Raw genomic sequence first — 22,493 nt, 5'->3', positions numbered from 1 at the left:
ACACTCCTCAACATTACCCCACCACTGCGTCTACACTCCTCCAACATTACCCCACCACTGCGTCTACACTCCTCAACGTTACCCCACCACCGCGTCTACACTCCTCCAACATTACCCCACCACTGCGTCTACACTCCTCAACATTACCCCACCACTGCGTCTACACTCCTCAACACTGCCTGACCACTGCGTCTACACTCCTCAACATTCCCCCACCACTGCGTCTACACTCCTCAACATTACCCCACCACTGCGTCTACACTCCTCCAACGTCACCCCACCACTGCGTCTACACTCCTCAACGTTACCCCACCACCGCGTCTACACTCCTCCAACATTACCCCACCACTGCGTCTACACTCCTCAACATTACCCCACCACTGCGTCTACACTCCTCAACGTTACCCCACCACTGCGTCTACACTCCTCAACGTTACCCCACCACTGCGTCTACACTCCTCAACGTTACCCCACCACTGCGTCTACACTCCTCAACGTTACCCCACCACTGCGTCTACACTCCTCAACGTTACCCCACCACTGCGTCTGCACTCCTCAACGTTACCCCACCACTGCGTCTACACTCCTCAACGTTACCCCACCACTGCGTCTACACTCCTCAACGTTACCCCACCACTGCGTCTACACTCCTCAACGTTACCCCACCACTGCGTCTACACTCCTCAACGTTACCCCACCACTGCGTCTACACTCCTCAACGTTACCCCACCACTGCGTCTACACTCCTCAACGTTACCCCACCACTGCGTCTACACTCCTCAACGTTACCCCACCACTGCGTCTACACTCCTCAACGTTACCCCACCACTGCGTCTACACTCCTCAACATTACCCCACCACTGCGTCTACACTCCTCAACGTTACCCCACCACTGCGTCTACACTCCTCAACATTACCCCACCACTGCCTCTACACTCCTCAACGTTACCCCACCACTGCGTCTACACTCCTCAACATTACCCCACCACTGCGTCTACACTCCTCCAACATTACCCCACCACTGCGTCTACACTCCTCAACGTTACCCCACCACTGCGTCTACACTCCTCAACATTACCCCACCACTGCGTCTACACTCCTCCAACATTACCCCACCACTGCGTCTACACTCCTCAACGTTACCCCACCACCGCGTCTACACTCCTCCAACATTACCCCACCACTGCGTCTACACTCCTCAACATTACCCCACCACTGCGTCTACACTCCTCAACACTGCCTGACCACTGCGTCTACACTCCTCAACATTCCCCCACCACTGCGTCTACACTCCTCAACATTCCCTGACCACTGCGTCTACACTCCTCAACATTACCCCACCACTGCATCTACACTCCTCAACATTACCCCACCACTGCGTCTACACTCCTCAACGTTACCCCACCACTGCATCTACACTCCTCAACGTTACCCCACCACTGCGTCTACACTCCTCAACGTTACCCCACCACTGCGTCTACACTCCTCAACGTTACCCCACCACTGCGTCTACACTCCTCAACGTTACCCCACCACTGCGTCTACACTCCTCAACATTCCCCCACCACTGCGTCTACACTCCTCAACGTTACCCCACCACCGCGTCTACACTCCTCAACATTACCCCACCACTGCGTCTACACTCCTCAACGTTACCCCACCACTGCGTCTACACTCCTCAACATTACCCCACCACTGCGTCTACACTCCTCAACACTGCCTGACCACTGCGTCTACACTCCTCAACATTACCCCACCACTGCGTCTACACTCCTCCAACATTCCCCCAACACTGCGTCTACACTCCTCAACATTACCCCACCACTGCGTCTACACTCCTCAACATTACCCCACCACTGCGTCTACACTCCTCAACGTTCCCCTACCACTGCGTCTACACTCCTCAACATTACCCCACCACTGCGTCTACACTCCTCAACATTACCCCACCACCGCGTCTACACTCCTCAACATTACCCCACCACTGCGTCTACACTCCAACATTACCCCACCACTGCGTCTACACTCCTCAACATTCCCCCACCACTGCGTCTACACTCCTCAACGTTACCCCACCACTGCGTCTACACTCCTCAACATTACCCGACCACCGCGTCTACACTCCTCAACGTTACCCCACCACTGCGTCTACACTCCTCACCGTTACCCCACCACCGCGTCTACACTCCTCAACGTTCCCCCACCACCGCGTCTACACTCCTCAACGTTACCCCACCACTGCGTCTACACTCCTCAACGTTCCCCCACCACTGCGTCTACACTCCTCAACACTGCCTGACCACTGCGTCTACACTCCTCAACATTCCCCCACCACTGCGTCTACGCTCCTCCAACATTACCCCACCACTGCGTCTACACTCCTCAACGTTACCCCACCACCGCGTCTACACTCCTCAACGTTACCCCACCACTGCGTCTACCCTCCTCAACGTTACCCCACCACTGCGTCTACACTCCTCAACATTACCCCACCACTGCGTCTACACTCCTCAACGTTACCCCACCACTGCGTCTACACTCCTCAACATTACCCCACCACTGCGTCTACACTCCTCAACATTACCCACCACTGCGTCTACACTCCTCAACATTCCCCACCACTGCGTCTACACTCCTCAACATTCCCCCACCACTGCGTCTACGCTCCTCAACAATACCCCACCACTGCGTCTACACTCCTCAACATTACCCCACCACTGCGTCTACACTCCTCAACACTGCCTGACCACTGCGTCTACACTCCTCAACATTACCCCACCACTGCGTCTACACTCCTCAACATTACCCCACCACTGCGTCTACACTCCTCAACGTTACCCCACCACTGCGTCTACACTCCTCAACATTACCCACCACTGCGTCTACGCTCCTCAACATTACCCCACCACTGCGTCTACACTCCTCAACATTACCCACCACTGCGTCTACGCTCCTCAACATTACCCCACCACTGCGTCTACACTCCTCAACATTCCCCCACCACTGCGTCTACACTCCTCAACATTCCCCCACGACTGCGTCTACACTCCTCAACGTTACCCCACCACTGCGTCTACACTCCTCAACATTACCCACCACTGCGTCTACACTCCTCAACATTACCCACCACTGCGTCTACGCTCCTCAACATTACCCCACCACTGCATCTACAGTCCTCAACATTACCCCACCACTGCGTCTACACTCCTCAACATTACCCCACCACTGCGTCTACACTCCTCAACATTACCCCACCACTGCGTCTACACTCCTCAACATTCCCCCACCACTGCGTCTACACTCCTCAACATTCCCCCACGACTGCGTCTACACTCCTCAACGTTACCCCACCACTGCGTCTACACTCCTCAACATTCCCCCACCACTGCATCTACACTCCTCAACGTTACCCCACCACTGCATCTACACTCCTCAACATTACCCCACCACTGCGTCTACACTCCTCAACATTCCCCCACCACTGCGTCTACACTCCTCAACATTCCCCCACCACTGCGTCTACACTCCTCAACGTTACCCCACCACTGCGTCTACACTCCTCAACATTCCCCCACCACTGCCTCTACACTCCTCAACGTTACCCCACCACTGCATCTACACTCCTCAACATTACCCCACCACTGCGTCTACACTCCTCAACGTTACCCCACCACCGCGTCTACACTCCTCAACGTTACCCCACCACCGCGTCTACACTCCTCAACATTACCCCACCACCGCGTCTACACTCCTCACCGTTACCCCACCACCGCGTCTACACTCCTCAACGTTACCCCACCACTGCGTCTACACTCCTCAACATTACCCCACCACTGCGTCTACACTCCTCAACATTACCCCACCACTGCGTCTACACTCCTCAACATTCCCCCACCACTGCGTCTACACTCCTCCAACATTACCCCACCACTGCGTCTACACTCCTCAACATTACCCCACCACCGCGTCTACACTCCTCAACATTACCCCACCACTGCGTCTACACTCCTCAACATTACCCCACCACTGCGTCTACACTCCTCCAACGTCACCCCACCACTGCGTCTACACTCCTCAACGTTACCCCACCACCGCGTCTACACTCCTCCAACATTACCCCACCACTGCGTCTACACTCCTCAACATTCCCCCACCACTGCGTCTACACTCCTCAACATTACCCCACCACTGCGTCTACACTCCTCAACATTACCCCACCACTGCGTCTACACTCCTCAACGTTACCCCACCACTGCGTCTACACTCCTCAACGTTACCCCACCACTGCGTCTACACTCCTCAACGTTACCCCACCACTGCGTCTACACTCCTCAACGTTACCCCACCACTGCGTCTGCACTCCTCAACGTTACCCCACCACTGCGTCTACACTCCTCAACGTTACCCCACCACTGCGTCTACACTCCTCAACGTTACCCCACCACTGCGTCTACACTCCTCAACGTTACCCCACCACTGCGTCTACACTCCTCAACGTTACCCCACCACTGCGTCTACACTCCTCAACGTTACCCCACCACTGCGTCTACACTCCTCAACGTTACCCCACCACTGCGTCTACACTCCTCAACATTACCCCACCACTGCGTCTACACTCCTCAACGTTACCCCACCACTGCGTCTACACTCCTCAACATTACCCCACCACTGCCTCTACACTCCTCAACGTTACCCCACCACTGCGTCTACACTCCTCATTACCCCACCACTGCGTCTACACTCCTCAACGTTACCCCACCACTGCGTCTACACTCCTCATTACCCCACCACTGCATCTACACTCCTCAACATTACCCCACCACTGCGTCTACACTCCTCAACACTGCCTGACCACTGCGTCTACACTCCTCAACGTTCCCCCACCACTGCGTCTACACTCCTCAACATTACCCCACCACTGCGTCTACACTCCTCAACATTACCCCACCACTGCGTCTACACTCCTCAACATTACCCCACCACTGCGTCTACACTCCTCAACATTACCCCACCACTGCCTCTACACTCCTCAACGTTACCCCACCACTGCGTCTACACTCCTCAACGTTACCCCACCACTGCGTCTACACTCCTCAACGTTCCCCCACCACTGCGTCTACACTCCTCAACACTGCCTGACCACTGCGTCTACACTCCTCAACATTCCCCCACCACTGCGTCTACACTCCTCAACATTCCCCCACCACTGCGTCTACACTCCTCAACATTCCCCCACCACTGCGTCTACACTCCTCAACATTCCCCCACCACTGCGTCTACACTCCTCAACGTTACCCCACCACTGCATCTACACTCCTCAACGTTACCCCACCACTGCATCTACACTCCTCAACGTTACCCCACCACTGCATCTACACTCCTCAACACTGCCTGACCACTGCGTCTACACTCCTCAACATTCCCCCACCACTGCGTCTACACTCCTCAACGTTACCCCACCACTGCGTCTACACTCCTCAACACTGCCTGACCACTGCGTCTACACTCCTCAACATTCCCCCACCACTGCGTCTACACTCCTCAACGTTACCCCACCACTGCATCTACACTCCTCAACGTTACCCCACCACTGCGTCTACACTCCTCCAACATTACCCCACCACTGCGTCTACACTCCTCAACGTTACCCCACCACTGCGTCTACACTCCTCAACATTACCCCACCACTGCGTCTACACTCCTCAACGTTACCCCACCACTGCGTCTACACTCCTCAACGTTACCCCACCACTGCGTCTACACTCCTCAACGTTACCCCACCACTGCGTCTACACTCCTCAACATTACCCCACCACTGCGTCTACACTCCTCCAACATTACCCCACCACTGCGTCTACACTCCTCAACGTTACCCCACCACCGCGTCTACACTCCTCCAACATTACCCCACCACTGCGTCTACACTCCTCAACATTACCCCACCACTGCGTCTACACTCCTCAACACTGCCTGACCACTGCGTCTACACTCCTCAACATTCCCCCACCACTGCGTCTACACTCCTCAACATTACCCCACCACTGCGTCTACACTCCTCCAACGTCACCCCACCACTGCGTCTACACTCCTCAACGTTACCCCACCACCGCGTCTACACTCCTCCAACATTACCCCACCACTGCGTCTACACTCCTCAACATTCCCCCACCACTGCGTCTACACTCCTCAACATTACCCCACCACTGCGTCTACACTCCTCAACATTCCCCCACCACTGCGTCTACACTCCTCAACGTTACCCCACCACTGCGTCTACACTCCTCAACGTTACCCCACCACTGCGTCTACACTCCTCAACGTTACCCCACCACTGCGTCTACACTCCTCAACGTTACCCCACCACTGCGTCTACACTCCTCAACGTTACCCCACCACTGCGTCTACACTCCTCAACGTTCCCCCACCACTGCGTCTACACTCCTCAACGTTACCCCACCACTGCGTCTACACTCCTCAACATTCCCCCACCACTGCGTCTACACTCCTCAACATTCCCCCACCACTGCGTCTACACTCCTCAACGTTACCCCACCACTGCATCTACACTCCTCAACGTTACCCCACCACTGCATCTACACTCCTCAACGTTACCCCACCACTGCATCTACACTCCTCAACACTGCCTGACCACTGCGTCTACACTCCTCAACATTCCCCCACCACTGCGTCTACACTCCTCAACGTTACCCCACCACTGCGTCTACACTCCTCAACACTGCCTGACCACTGCGTCTACACTCCTCAACATTCCCCCACCACTGCGTCTACACTCCTCAACGTTACCCCACCACTGCATCTACACTCCTCAACGTTACCCCACCACTGCGTCTACACTCCTCCAACATTACCCCACCACTGCGTCTACACTCCTCAACGTTACCCCACCACTGCGTCTACACTCCTCAACATTACCCCACCACTGCGTCTACACTCCTCAACGTTACCCCACCACTGCGTCTACACTCCTCAACGTTACCCCACCACTGCGTCTACACTCCTCAACGTTACCCCACCACTGCGTCTACACTCCTCAACATTACCCCACCACTGCGTCTACACTCCTCCAACATTACCCCACCACTGCGTCTACACTCCTCAACGTTACCCCACCACCGCGTCTACACTCCTCCAACATTACCCCACCACTGCGTCTACACTCCTCAACATTACCCCACCACTGCGTCTACACTCCTCAACACTGCCTGACCACTGCGTCTACACTCCTCAACATTCCCCCACCACTGCGTCTACACTCCTCAACATTACCCCACCACTGCGTCTACACTCCTCCAACGTCACCCCACCACTGCGTCTACACTCCTCAACGTTACCCCACCACCGCGTCTACACTCCTCCAACATTACCCCACCACTGCGTCTACACTCCTCAACATTCCCCCACCACTGCGTCTACACTCCTCAACATTACCCCACCACTGCGTCTACACTCCTCAACATTCCCCCACCACTGCGTCTACACTCCTCAACGTTACCCCACCACTGCGTCTACACTCCTCAACGTTACCCCACCACTGCGTCTACACTCCTCAACGTTACCCCACCACTGCGTCTACACTCCTCAACGTTACCCCACCACTGCGTCTACACTCCTCAACGTTACCCCACCACTGCGTCTACACTCCTCAACGTTCCCCCACCACTGCGTCTACACTCCTCAACGTTACCCCACCACTGCGTCTACACTCCTCAACATTCCCCCACCACTGCGTCTACACTCCTCAACATTCCCCCACCACTGCGTCTACACTCCTCAACGTTACCCCACCACTGCATCTACACTCCTCAACGTTACCCCACCACTGCATCTACACTCCTCAACGTTACCCCACCACTGCATCTACACTCCTCAACACTGCCTGACCACTGCGTCTACACTCCTCAACATTCCCCCACCACTGCGTCTACACTCCTCAACGTTACCCCACCACTGCGTCTACACTCCTCAACACTGCCTGACCACTGCGTCTACACTCCTCAACATTCCCCCACCACTGCGTCTACACTCCTCAACGTTACCCCACCACTGCATCTACACTCCTCAACGTTACCCCACCACTGCGTCTACACTCCTCCAACATTACCCCACCACTGCGTCTACACTCCTCAACGTTACCCCACCACTGCGTCTACACTCCTCAACATTACCCCACCACTGCGTCTACACTCCTCAACGTTACCCCACCACTGCGTCTACACTCCTCAACGTTACCCCACCACTGCGTCTACACTCCTCAACGTTACCCCACCACTGCGTCTACACTCCTCAACATTACCCCACCACTGCGTCTACACTCCTCCAACATTACCCCACCACTGCGTCTACACTCCTCAACGTTACCCCACCACCGCGTCTACACTCCTCCAACATTACCCCACCACTGCGTCTACACTCCTCAACATTACCCCACCACTGCGTCTACACTCCTCAACACTGCCTGACCACTGCGTCTACACTCCTCAACATTCCCCCACCACTGCGTCTACACTCCTCAACATTACCCCACCACTGCGTCTACACTCCTCCAACGTCACCCCACCACTGCGTCTACACTCCTCAACGTTACCCCACCACCGCGTCTACACTCCTCCAACATTACCCCACCACTGCGTCTACACTCCTCAACATTACCCCACCACTGCGTCTACACTCCTCAACGTTACCCCACCACTGCGTCTACACTCCTCAACGTTACCCCACCACTGCGTCTACACTCCTCAACGTTACCCCACCACTGCGTCTACACTCCTCAACGTTACCCCACCACTGCGTCTACACTCCTCAACGTTACCCCACCACTGCGTCTGCACTCCTCAACGTTACCCCACCACTGCGTCTACACTCCTCAACGTTACCCCACCACTGCGTCTACACTCCTCAACGTTACCCCACCACTGCGTCTACACTCCTCAACGTTACCCCACCACTGCGTCTACACTCCTCAACGTTACCCCACCACTGCGTCTACACTCCTCAACGTTACCCCACCACTGCGTCTACACTCCTCAACGTTACCCCACCACTGCGTCTACACTCCTCAACGTTACCCCACCACTGCGTCTACACTCCTCAACGTTACCCCACCACTGCGTCTACACTCCTCAACATTACCCCACCACTGCGTCTACACTCCTCAACGTTACCCCACCACTGCGTCTACACTCCTCAACATTACCCCACCACTGCCTCTACACTCCTCAACGTTACCCCACCACTGCGTCTACACTCCTCAACATTACCCCACCACTGCGTCTACACTCCTCCAACATTACCCCACCACTGCGTCTACACTCCTCAACGTTACCCCACCACTGCGTCTACACTCCTCAACATTACCCCACCACTGCGTCTACACTCCTCCAACATTACCCCACCACTGCGTCTACACTCCTCAACGTTACCCCACCACCGCGTCTACACTCCTCCAACATTACCCCACCACTGCGTCTACACTCCTCAACATTACCCCACCACTGCGTCTACACTCCTCAACACTGCCTGACCACTGCGTCTACACTCCTCAACATTCCCCCACCACTGCGTCTACACTCCTCAACATTCCCTGACCACTGCGTCTACACTCCTCAACATTACCCCACCACTGCATCTACACTCCTCAACATTACCCCACCACTGCGTCTACACTCCTCAACGTTACCCCACCACTGCATCTACACTCCTCAACGTTACCCCACCACTGCGTCTACACTCCTCAACGTTACCCCACCACTGCGTCTACACTCCTCAACGTTACCCCACCACTGCGTCTACACTCCTCAACGTTACCCCACCACTGCGTCTACACTCCTCAACATTCCCCCACCACTGCGTCTACACTCCTCAACGTTACCCCACCACCGCGTCTACACTCCTCAACATTACCCCACCACTGCGTCTACACTCCTCAACGTTACCCCACCACTGCGTCTACACTCCTCAACATTACCCCACCACTGCGTCTACACTCCTCAACACTGCCTGACCACTGCGTCTACACTCCTCAACATTACCCCACCACTGCGTCTACACTCCTCCAACATTCCCCCAACACTGCGTCTACACTCCTCAACATTACCCCACCACTGCGTCTACACTCCTCAACATTACCCCACCACTGCGTCTACACTCCTCAACGTTCCCCTACCACTGCGTCTACACTCCTCAACATTACCCCACCACTGCGTCTACACTCCTCAACATTACCCCACCACCGCGTCTACACTCCTCAACATTACCCCACCACTGCGTCTACACTCCAACATTACCCCACCACTGCGTCTACACTCCTCAACATTCCCCCACCACTGCGTCTACACTCCTCAACGTTACCCCACCACTGCGTCTACACTCCTCAACATTACCCGACCACCGCGTCTACACTCCTCAACGTTACCCCACCACTGCGTCTACACTCCTCACCGTTACCCCACCACCGCGTCTACACTCCTCAACGTTCCCCCACCACCGCGTCTACACTCCTCAACGTTACCCCACCACTGCGTCTACACTCCTCAACGTTCCCCCACCACTGCGTCTACACTCCTCAACACTGCCTGACCACTGCGTCTACACTCCTCAACATTCCCCCACCACTGCGTCTACGCTCCTCCAACATTACCCCACCACTGCGTCTACACTCCTCAACGTTACCCCACCACCGCGTCTACACTCCTCAACGTTACCCCACCACTGCGTCTACCCTCCTCAACGTTACCCCACCACTGCGTCTACACTCCTCAACATTACCCCACCACTGCGTCTACACTCCTCAACGTTACCCCACCACTGCGTCTACCCTCCTCAACATTACCCCACCACTGCGTCTACACTCCTCAACATTACCCCACCACTGCGTCTACACTCCTCAACGTTACCCCACCACTGCGTCTACACTCCTCAACGTTACCCCACCACTGCGTCTACACTCCTCAACGTTACCCCACCACTGCGTCTACACTCCTCAACATTACCCCACCACTGCGTCTACACTCCTCCAACATTACCCCACCACTGCGTCTACACTCCTCAACGTTACCCCACCACCGCGTCTACACTCCTCCAACATTACCCCACCACTGCGTCTACACTCCTCAACATTACCCCACCACTGCGTCTACACTCCTCAACACTGCCTGACCACTGCGTCTACACTCCTCAACATTCCCCCACCACTGCGTCTACACTCCTCAACATTACCCCACCACTGCGTCTACACTCCTCCAACGTCACCCCACCACTGCGTCTACACTCCTCAACGTTACCCCACCACCGCGTCTACACTCCTCCAACATTACCCCACCACTGCGTCTACACTCCTCAACATTACCCCACCACTGCGTCTACACTCCTCAACGTTACCCCACCACTGCGTCTACACTCCTCAACGTTACCCCACCACTGCGTCTACACTCCTCAACGTTACCCCACCACTGCGTCTACACTCCTCAACGTTACCCCACCACTGCGTCTACACTCCTCAACGTTACCCCACCACTGCGTCTGCACTCCTCAACGTTACCCCACCACTGCGTCTACACTCCTCAACGTTACCCCACCACTGCGTCTACACTCCTCAACGTTACCCCACCACTGCGTCTACACTCCTCAACGTTACCCCACCACTGCGTCTACACTCCTCAACGTTACCCCACCACTGCGTCTACACTCCTCAACGTTACCCCACCACTGCGTCTACACTCCTCAACGTTACCCCACCACTGCGTCTACACTCCTCAACGTTACCCCACCACTGCGTCTACACTCCTCAACGTTACCCCACCACTGCGTCTACACTCCTCAACATTACCCCACCACTGCGTCTACACTCCTCAACGTTACCCCACCACTGCGTCTACACTCCTCAACATTACCCCACCACTGCCTCTACACTCCTCAACGTTACCCCACCACTGCGTCTACACTCCTCAACATTACCCCACCACTGCGTCTACACTCCTCCAACATTACCCCACCACTGCGTCTACACTCCTCAACGTTACCCCACCACTGCGTCTACACTCCTCAACATTACCCCACCACTGCGTCTACACTCCTCCAACATTACCCCACCACTGCGTCTACACTCCTCAACGTTACCCCACCACCGCGTCTACACTCCTCCAACATTACCCCACCACTGCGTCTACACTCCTCAACATTACCCCACCACTGCGTCTACACTCCTCAACACTGCCTGACCACTGCGTCTACACTCCTCAACATTCCCCCACCACTGCGTCTACACTCCTCAACATTCCCTGACCACTGCGTCTACACTCCTCAACATTACCCCACCACTGCATCTACACTCCTCAACATTACCCCACCACTGCGTCTACACTCCTCAACGTTACCCCACCACTGCATCTACACTCCTCAACGTTACCCCACCACTGCGTCTACACTCCTCAACGTTACCCCACCACTGCGTCTACACTCCTCAACGTTACCCCACCACTGCGTCTACACTCCTCAACGTTACCCCACCACTGCGTCTACACTCCTCAACATTCCCCCACCACTGCGTCTACACTCCTCAACGTTACCCCACCACCGCGTCTACACTCCTCAACATTACCCCACCACTGCGTCTACACTCCTCAACGTTACCCCACCACTGCGTCTACACTCCTCAACATTACCCCACCACTGCGTCTACACTCCTCAACACTGCCTGACCACTGCGTCTACACTCCTCAACATTACCCCACCACTGCGTCTACACTCCTCCAACATTCCCCCAACACTGCGTCTACACTCCTCAACATTACCCCACCACTGCGTCTACACTCCTCAACATTACCCCACCACTGCGTCTACACTCCTCAACGTTCCCCTACCACTGCGTCTACACTCCTCAACATTACCCCACCACTGCGTCTACACTCCTCAACATTACCCCACCACCGCGTCTACACTCCTCAACATTACCCCACCACTGCGTCTACACTCCAACATTACCCCACCACTGCGTCTACACTCCTCAACATTCCCCCACCACTGCGTCTACACTCCTCAACGTTACCCCACCACTGCGTCTACACTCCTCAACATTACCCGACCACCGCGTCTACACTCCTCAACGTTACCCCACCACTGCGTCTACACTCCTCACCGTTACCCCACCACCGCGTCTACACTCCTCAACGTTCCCCCACCACCGCGTCTACACTCCTCAACGTTACCCCACCACTGCGTCTACACTCCTCAACGTTCCCCCACCACTGCGTCTACACTCCTCAACACTGCCTGACCACTGCGTCTACACTCCTCAACATTCCCCCACCACTGCGTCTACGCTCCTCCAACATTACCCCACCACTGCGTCTACACTCCTCAACGTTACCCCACCACCGCGTCTACACTCCTCAACGTTACCCCACCACTGCGTCTACCCTCCTCAACGTTACCCCACCACTGCGTCTACACTCCTCAACATTACCCCACCACTGCGTCTACACTCCTCAACGTTACCCCACCACTGCGTCTACACTCCTCAACATTACCCCACCACTGCGTCTACACTCCTCAACATTACCCACCACTGCGTCTACACTCCTCAACATTCCCCACCACTGCGTCTACACTCCTCAACATTCCCCCACCACTGCGTCTACGCTCCTCAACAATACCCCACCACTGCGTCTACACTCCTCAACATTACCCCACCACTGCGTCTACACTCCTCAACACTGCCTGACCACTGCGTCTACACTCCTCAACATTACCCCACCACTGCGTCTACACTCCTCAACATTACCCCACCACTGCGTCTACACTCCTCAACGTTACCCCACCACTGCGTCTACACTCCTCAACATTACCCACCACTGCGTCTACGCTCCTCAACATTACCCCACCACTGCGTCTACACTCCTCAACATTACCCACCACTGCGTCTACGCTCCTCAACATTACCCCACCACTGCGTCTACACTCCTCAACATTCCCCCACCACTGCGTCTACACTCCTCAACATTCCCCCACGACTGCGTCTACACTCCTCAACGTTACCCCACCACTGCGTCTACACTCCTCAACATTACCCACCACTGCGTCTACACTCCTCAACATTACCCACCACTGCGTCTACGCTCCTCAACATTACCCCACCACTGCATCTACAGTCCTCAACATTACCCCACCACTGCGTCTACACTCCTCAACATTACCCCACCACTGCGTCTACACTCCTCAACATTACCCCACCACTGCGTCTACACTCCTCAACATTCCCCCACCACTGCGTCTACACTCCTCAACATTCCCCCACGACTGCGTCTACACTCCTCAACGTTACCCCACCACTGCGTCTACACTCCTCAACATTCCCCCACCACTGCATCTACACTCCTCAACGTTACCCCACCACTGCATCTACACTCCTCAACATTACCCCACCACTGCGTCTACACTCCTCAACATTCCCCCACCACTGCGTCTACACTCCTCAACATTCCCCCACCACTGCGTCTACACTCCTCAACGTTACCCCACCACTGCGTCTACACTCCTCAACATTCCCCCACCACTGCCTCTACACTCCTCAACGTTACCCCACCACTGCATCTACACTCCTCAACATTACCCCACCACTGCGTCTACACTCCTCAACGTTACCCCACCACCGCGTCTACACTCCTCAACGTTACCCCACCACCGCGTCTACACTCCTCAACATTACCCCACCACCGCGTCTACACTCCTCACCGTTACCCCACCACCGCGTCTACACTCCTCAACGTTACCCCACCACTGCGTCTACACTCCTCAACATTACCCCACCACTGCGTCTACACTCCTCAACATTACCCCACCACTGCGTCTACACTCCTCAACATTCCCCCACCACTGCGTCTACACTCCTCCAACATTACCCCACCACTGCGTCTACACTCCTCAACATTACCCCACCACCGCGTCTACACTCCTCAACATTACCCCACCACTGCGTCTACACTCCTCAACATTACCCCACCACTGCGTCTACACTCCTCCAACGTCACCCCACCACTGCGTCTACACTCCTCAACGTTACCCCACCACCGCGTCTACACTCCTCCAACATTACCCCACCACTGCGTCTACACTCCTCAACATTCCCCCACCACTGCGTCTACACTCCTCAACATTACCCCACCACTGCGTCTACACTCCTCAACATTACCCCACCACTGCGTCTACACTCCTCAACGTTACCCCACCACTGCGTCTACACTCCTCAACGTTACCCCACCACTGCGTCTACACTCCTCAACGTTACCCCACCACTGCGTCTACACTCCTCAACGTTACCCCACCACTGCGTCTGCACTCCTCAACGTTACCCCACCACTGCGTCTACACTCCTCAACGTTACCCCACCACTGCGTCTACACTCCTCAACGTTACCCCACCACTGCGTCTACACTCCTCAACGTTACCCCACCACTGCGTCTACACTCCTCAACGTTACCCCACCACTGCGTCTACACTCCTCAACGTTACCCCACCACTGCGTCTACACTCCTCAACGTTACCCCACCACTGCGTCTACACTCCTCAACATTACCCCACCACTGCGTCTACACTCCTCAACGTTACCCCACCACTGCGTCTACACTCCTCAACATTACCCCACCACTGCCTCTACACTCCTCAACGTTACCCCACCACTGCGTCTACACTCCTCATTACCCCACCACTGCGTCTACACTCCTCAACGTTACCCCACCACTGCGTCTACACTCCTCAACATTCCCCAACCACTGCGTCTACACTCCTCAACATTACCCCACCACTGCGTCTACACTCCTCACCGTTACCCTCATGGTCCTCAACGCTGCCCGTTTCTTTGTGCTTCTTCATAAGAGGTTGTACAGAACATGTTGGAACTCCATTCTGGTTTGAAATATTTGCCTGTGAAAGACCTTGCTGATGCAATAGAACTGCCTTGTGCCTCGTTGCTGTGCTCAGTCCTGTCATGGTGTATGACATGTGACATGGAACTGTCTTCCACAAACGCACCTTAGTAGCAGAGTTTGGCTGTTCCTCACCCAGTTTTGAACCTCCTACACAGCTGTTTCAGTTAGTGACCATTTCACCCTACATATGAGATTGATGATCATTAGCACCTGCTGGATATATTTGGTTAATCACACACCTGACTCTAATCCTACAAAATCCCCAACTTTGTGCAAGTGTAAGAATCCACGCTGGTCACACCAAATATTGATTGCATTACATCTTCTTTTCTCTCACTTTGCATTTTGTAAATTGATAAAAATAAAACGAGAGTCGGACGCCCTTCAGCAGCCCGCAGTCCCCACTACTGTGCCTGTCTCTGACAATGATCCGGGAACGAGAGTCGGACGCCCTTCAGCGGCCCGCAGTCCACAATGATCCGGGAACGAGAGTCGGACGCCCTTCAGCAGCCTGCAGTCCACAATGATCCGGGAACGAGAGTCGGACGCCCTTCAGCAGCCCGCAGTCCCCACTACTGTGCCTGTCTCTGACAATGATCCGGGAACGAGAGTCGGACGCCCTTCAGCAGCCCGCAGTCCCCACTACTGTGCCTGTCTCTGACAATGATCCGGGAACGAGAGTCGGACGCCCTTCAGCAGCCCGCAGTCCTCACTACTGTGCCTGTCTCTGACAATAATCCGGGAACGAGAGTCGGACGCCCTTCAGCAGCCCGCAGTCCTCACTACTGTGCCTGTCTCTGACAATGATCCGGGAACAAGAGTCGGACGCCCTTCAGCAGCCCGCAGTCCCCACTACTGTGCCTGTCTCTGACAATGATCCGGGAACGAGAGTCGGACGCCCTTCAGCAGTCCGCAGTCCCCACTACTGTGCCTGTCTCTGACAATGATCCGGGAACGAGAGTCGGACGAGCTTCAGCAGCCCGCAGTCCCTACTACTGTGCCTGTCTCTGACAATGATCCGGGAACGAGAGTCGGACGCCCTTCAGCAGCCCGCAGTCCCCACTACTGTGCCTGTCTCTGACAATGATCCGTGAACGAGAGTCGGACGCCCTTCAGCAGCCCGCAGTCCCCACTACTGTGCCTGTCTCTGACAATGATCCGTGAACGAGAGTCGGACGCCCTTCAGCAGCCCACAGTCCCCACTACTGTGCCTGTCTCTGACAATGATCCGGGAACGAGAGTCGGACGCCCTTCAGCAGCCCGCAGTCCCCACTACTGTGCCTGTCTCTGACAATGATCCGTGAACGAGAGTCGGACGCCCTTCAGCAGCCCGCAGTCCCCACTACTGTGCCTGTCTCTGACAATGATCCGGAACCGAGAGTCGGACACCCTTCAGCAGCCCGCAGTCTCCACTACTGTGCCTGTCTCTGACAATGATCCGTGAACGAGAGTCGGACGCCCTTCAGCAGCCCGCAGTCTCCACTACTGTGCCTGTCTCTGACAATGATCCGTGAACGAGAGTCGGACGCCCTTCAGCAGCCCGCAGTCCCCACTACTGTGCCTGTCTCTGACAATGATCCGGAACCGAGAGTCGGACGCCCTTCAGCAGCCCGCAGTCCCCACTACTGTGCCTGTCTCTGACAATGATCCGGGAACGAGAGTCGGACGCCCTTCAGCAGCCCGCAGTCCCCACTACTGTGCCTGTCTCTGACAATGATCCGTGAACGAGAGTCGGACGCCCTTCAGCAGCCCGCAGTCCCCACTACTGTGCCTGTCTCTGACAATGATCCGGAACCGAGAGTCGGACACCCTTCAGCAGCCCGCAGTCTCCACTACTGTGCCTGTCTCTGACAATGATCCGTGAACGAGAGTCGGACGCCCTTCAGCAGCCCGCAGTCTCCACTACTGTGCCTGTCTCTGACAATGATCCGTGAACGAGAGTCGGACGCCCTTCAGCAGCCCGCAGTCCCCACTACTGTGCCTGTCTCTGACAATGATCCGGAACCGAGAGTCGGACGCCCTTCAGCAGCCCGCAGTCCCCACTACTGTGCCTGTCTCTGACAATGATCCGGAACCGAGAGTCGGACGCCCTTCAGCAGCCCGCAGTCCCCACTACTGTGCCTGTCTCTGACAATGATCCGGGAACGAGAGTCGGACGCCCTTCAGCAGCCCGCAGTCCCCACTACTGTGCCTGTCTCTGACAATGATCCGGGAACGAGAGTCGGACACCCTTCAGCAGCCCGCAGTCCCCACTACTGTGCCTGTCTCTGACAATGATCCGGGAACGAGAGTCGGACGCCCTTCAGCAGCCCGCAGTCCTCACTACTGTGCCTGTCTCTGACAATGATCCGGGAACGAGAGTCGGACACCCTTCAGCAGCCCGCAGTCCACAATGATCCGGGAACGAGAGTCGGACACCCTTCAGCAGCCCGCAGTCCTCACTACTGTGCCTGTCTCTGACAATAATCCGGGAACGAGAGTCGGACGCCCTTCAGCAGCCCACACTGCTGTGCCTCACCTGCTCCCCATTCTCAGTCACCGACTGGCATGTGTGTGACTTCTGTCAGGGGGCGGTGCCGCCCACATTAAGAATGCCGCCCTAGGCAAACGCCTTGTTTGCCTTGCACCCCTGACCCCTTGAACATAAATTTTCTCTGCAAGCCAAAATTCTTCCTAAACAAAAATGTAAAAATTACCCCCCATGCTGAAATTACCCTTCTAGCTAAAATCTTTTTCTCCCCCAAATCCTCACTCTCTGCACAAATTTTTTCCCCCCCAAATCTCTCCACCAGCATAAATTTCTCCGCCCCAATTCCTCCTACTAGCAGAAATCCTCACCCGAGAAAAAATCTTCTCTCCCCCAAACCCCCGCTACCAGCACAAATTCTCTCCCTCTCCCAGCACAAGACGCCCCTCTGCCAAATCCCCCCTTCCAGCACAAATCATCTTCCCCACATCAGATTCCCCCTCTCCAATCCCACCTCCTAGTACAAAATTTTGCTCCCCAGGTCATTGTGTCCCCAGCACAACAGAATATTGGGGACGCTCTTTTTCCCAGCCCCCCCCTTGTCTTGTGATACATCAGAGTTGAGAAGGAACCTCGGGGCAGCTTCTTTGGGTATAAATGTTAATGCTATGACAGGCAGCCTGGGGGGGAGCGATGCTGGGGGGGGAGCGATGTGGGGGGGGGGAGCGATGTGGGGGGGGAGCGATGCTGGAGGGAGCGGTGCCGGGGGGAGCAATGCTGGGGGGGGAGCGGTGCCGGGGGGGGAATGGTGCCGGGGGGAGCGATGCTGGGGGGGGAGCGGTGCCGGGGGGGGGGAATGGTGCCGGGGGGAGTGATGCTGGGGTGGGAGCGATGTGGGGGGGGAGCGATGCTGGAGGGAGCGGTGCCGGGGGGAGCAATGCTGGGGGGGAGCGATGCTGGGGGGGTGAGTGGTGCCGGGGGGGGAATGGTGCCGGGGGGAGCGATGCTGGGGGGGGAGCGATGTGGGGGGGGAGCGATGTGGGGGGGGAGCGATGCTGGAGGGAGCGGTGCCGGGGGGAGCAATGCTGGGGGGGGAGTGGTGCCGGGGGGAGCGATGCTGGGGGGGGAGCGGTGCCGGGGGGGGAATGGTGCCGGGGGGAGTGATGCTGGGGGGGCACATGCTCTCGGTTCCCATGGATGGTTGTGACTGGACATCAGAGACCAGCTTGTCTGATGCTGTCAGTCCATCTGTATCGGTACACGTGGTGACAACATCCTGATCCTCATCATCCTGACATTTCTCCATTGTGTTGTGTCGGTGAAAGTCTCACTCTGCTCACCACCTGGCTGTACGTATTCCTGTTCACCGTCTTCCCTTTTAGGGATGAGCTGAGTTGCCCCCCCCCCCGGGTCTGCTGTGTACTCAGGGGGACCTTGGAGGGGTCATTTTCCAGCCATTAAAAATGTATCTTTTTTATGTGTAAATTTCCGTTTTTTCTGTAGCACATCCTATGGCAAGAGTGAAAAATTTGCTTAGAGGCCTCCAGAAATGCAAAGTTTGAGACCAGAATGGTTTTTAGGGGGTCCTCCTTGCAAAAAAAAAACAACAAAAGAATGAGGTCCCCCCCAGGAAATCCATCACAAAATAATAACATACTAATAAAACCAAAGACATGATTCTAGACAAGTCCTTTGATTCAAAAGAGTCCCACAATGAACATCCACAATCATCACATCTTCCACCTCAATCATGGTGCCCAACACCCACTAATAGGAAAAAAATGATCCACCAAAATGTGTCTAGATGATTTTCAGGAAATAGAGGCTTGAGGTCCCTCCAAACATTCCATACTGAACCCTAATCTGAGAATGCAACCTGGACAGAGAAGGTGGTGAGGAGCGAATCCCCCAGGAAAGCTCCTGCCCCCCATGTTGATGGGGACAAGGGCCTCTTTGGCCACCACAGACATAGATGGTCCTCGGATTGATTTGTTGTACAGAGGAGTGAACACCCTAAGGGCTCATTGACAAAAATCATATCTTCTATCATGTGACCACAGTGGGCTGAATTCTGATTGGTTGTTGGGCTCAGGTCACATGGTACATCCCCGTTACTCTGTATAAATAACTTGTATCAATGGAAGATGAAACCTAACTCCGTGTCTTCTCCTCTTTTCAGCACCCATGGTCTATCCTGGTAAGGAGCTCCATTATTAAGTCTTTTTATGTTTCCATCATTCTGTATTGAAAACGTCACTTAAAGTGGAACTCTAGCCAAAGTTTTCTTTTAGCTGCAATGTCTAAAGGTAAGTGTCTGTGTTCTCCCCATTACTTCCTGTCCGTGTGACACCATATCAGATTCTGATTAAAGCGGTGTCACCTGGAGAGAATGTGAGGGAAATCACCCAGCAGGGACAGTCAGCCATAAACCCCTTTCCTGCTCCACCCAGAGAACGTTTGTCTGGAGTTACACCCCATGAGAATTAATACAATGTAAGCCGTGTGTAGGGGGGCGGCCATGACAGTACCAGAGGAGAAGAGCAAGGCCCTCCCCTGCTACCCAACACACCTCTGTGATCTCTCCTCCATCATTCCCCAGTACAGCTCTGTGATCTCTCTTCCATCATCCTCCAGTACAGCTCTGTGATCTCTCTTCCATCATCCTCCAGTACAGCTCTGTGATCACTCCTCCATCATCTTCCAGTACAGCTCTGTGATCTCTCTTCCATCATCCTTCAGTACAGCGCTGTGATATCTCTTCCATCATCCTCCAGTACAGCGCTGTGATATCTCTTCCATCATCCCCCAGCACAGCTCTGTGATCTCTCCTCCATCATCCTCCAGTACAGCTCTGTGATCTCTCTTCCATCACCCTCCAGTACAGCTCTGTGATCTCTCCTCCATCACCCTCCAGTACAGCTCTGTGATCTCTCCTCCATCATCCTCCAGTACAGCTCTGTGATCTCTCTTCCATCACCCTCCAGTACAGCTCTGTGATCTCTCCTCCATCACCCTCCAGTACAGCTCTGTGATCTCTCCTCCATCATCCCCCAGCACAGCTCTGTGATCTCTCTTCCATCACCCTCCAGTACAGCTCTGTGATATCTCTTCCATCATCCCCCAGCACAGCTCTGTGATCTCTCCTCCATCATCCTCCAGTACAGCTCTGTGATCTCTCTTCCATCACCCTCCAGTACAGCTCTGTGATCTCTCCTCCATCACCCTCCAGTACAGCTCTGTGATCTCTCCTCCATCATCCTCCAGTACAGCTCTGTGATCTCTCTTCCATCATCCCCAGTACAGCTCTGTGATCTCTCTTCCATCATCCTCCAGTACAGCTCTGTGATCTCTCTTCCATCATCCCCAGTACAGCTCTGTGATCTCTCTTCCATCACCCTCCAGTACAGCTCTGTGATCTCTCCTCCATCACCCTCCAGTACAGCTCTGTGATCTCTCCTCCATCATCCTCCAGTACAGCTCTGTGATCTCTCCTCCATCATCCTCCAGTACAGCTCTGTGATCTCTCTTCCATCATCCTCCAGTACAGCGCTGTGATCTCTTTTCCATCATCCTCCAGTACAGCTCTGTGATCTCTTGTCCATCATCCTCCAGTACAGCTCTGTGATCTCTCGTCCATCACCTTCCAGTACAGCTCTGTGATCTCTCGTCCATCATCCTCCAGTACAGCTCTGTGATCTCTTGTCCATCATCCTCCAGTACAGCTCTGTGATCTCTTCCATCACCCTCCGGTACAGCTCTGTGATTTCTCTTCCATTATCCACCGGTACAGCTCTGTGATCTCTCCTCCATCACCCTCCAGTACAGCTCTGTGATCTCTCCTCCATCACCCTCCAGTACAGCTCTGTGATCTCTCCTCCATCATCCTCCAGTACAACTCTGTGATCTCGATGTCCATCATCCTCCAGTACAGCTCTGTGATCTCTTGTCCATCATCCTCCAGTACAGCTCTGTGATCTCTCCTCCATCATCCTCCAGTACAACTCTGTGATCTCGATGTCCATCATCCTCCAGTACAGCTCTGTGATCTCTCCTCCATCACCCTCCAGTACAGCTCTGTGATCTCT

General features: G+C 55.1%; 1 long non-coding RNA gene across 1 annotated transcript in view; it reads left to right on the top strand.

Annotated features, from left to right (window-relative positions):
- LOC149435805 (uncharacterized) overlaps positions 1-22,493 on the top strand; it is a 40,893-nt gene that overhangs the window by 16,680 nt on the left and 1,720 nt on the right. The window contains exon 2 of the long non-coding RNA XR_016308366.1: positions 20,588-20,605. This is a non-coding gene — a long non-coding RNA (uncharacterized LOC149435805). The remainder of the gene's footprint in view (positions 1-20,587; positions 20,606-22,493) is intronic.

This window comes from Staurois parvus, unplaced genomic scaffold, assembly GCF_062004578.1.
Source record: "Staurois parvus isolate SC_StPar_1 unplaced genomic scaffold, SC_StPar_1.0 ptg001471l, whole genome shotgun sequence".
In the NCBI taxonomy this organism is placed as follows: domain Eukaryota; kingdom Metazoa; phylum Chordata; class Amphibia; order Anura; family Ranidae; genus Staurois; species Staurois parvus.
This window is presented reverse-complemented; position numbering and strand designations above follow the sequence as displayed.